At 44.7% G+C, this 738-nt stretch overlaps 1 protein-coding gene across 3 annotated transcripts in view; it reads right to left on the bottom strand.

Moving 5' to 3' along the window:
• LOC125288774 (ETS translocation variant 5-like) overlaps positions 1-738 on the bottom strand; it is an 11719-nt gene continuing 10981 nt past the window's right edge. For all 3 annotated transcript variants that reach the window (XM_048235395.1, XM_048235397.1, XM_048235396.1), the window contains exon 13: positions 1-738. This exon is cut by the window's right edge and continues 772 nt beyond it. The gene's annotated coding sequence lies outside the window, so the exon portion shown is untranslated.

Here is a 738-nt window from a genome sequence, read left to right as displayed (position 1 = left end):
AAGTGTAGAGGGAGTTTATTGTACTCAGTACAGATTCAGAAAACAGCAGAGGCCTTGAGAAGTGGGGTAGATGGAGATCTCTGTGGCCACTGGACTGAAGTCAGGGCCCAATCTGTTACCATAACTACGACAGGACCCTGTCTGTTCCCATGACTACAGTCCACACTGACCCCTGCCCCCAGGTCAACAGGTTTGACGAGATGGAGCGGATCTGCCACCACACACTGCCCTTTCGTCACTGGTGTCACTTAAGTGCCATTGAGCCAATGAGAATCAACCTGTGTGAAAGCCACACCCCTCTGGTGTGTAGCTCCACCCACTACTGCCCCTCCTCACTTGGAAAAAGCTTGGCCCCTGCTACACATGAACACAGACTTCAGAATATGCATCTGTTTAACAGCGTATACAATTACAGACAAAAATGAAGACTTGGCAAAAATATATTCATATATATTTATAGATTTTTAAAAGTCTTTTAAACCCTCTGTCTCAAGCAAACTGTCCCCTTCCCCCAAATTAAAAATGACTGTAAGTCTATGTAGAAAAACGAAGCAGAGAAACGTTACAGCGAGAATAAACAGCTGTGTGGTCACTGGTTGAAAGCGGCGGTTTGTCGTCGTGTTTTAGCATAAACACTTTTGTCGTCATAGAGACCAGCTGTGGTTCACACCAACAGCCAGAATCAAACACAAAGAGAAGAAACAGTCCACAAAATAACCATCTGCATTGCTGAAAATA

This window comes from Alosa alosa, chromosome 23 (genome assembly GCF_017589495.1).
Source record: "Alosa alosa isolate M-15738 ecotype Scorff River chromosome 23, AALO_Geno_1.1, whole genome shotgun sequence".
NCBI classification, from domain to species: Eukaryota; Metazoa; Chordata; class Actinopteri; order Clupeiformes; family Clupeidae; genus Alosa; species Alosa alosa.
Note: the sequence above shows the minus strand (reverse complement) of the source record. Positions and strands in the feature narration are given on the sequence as shown.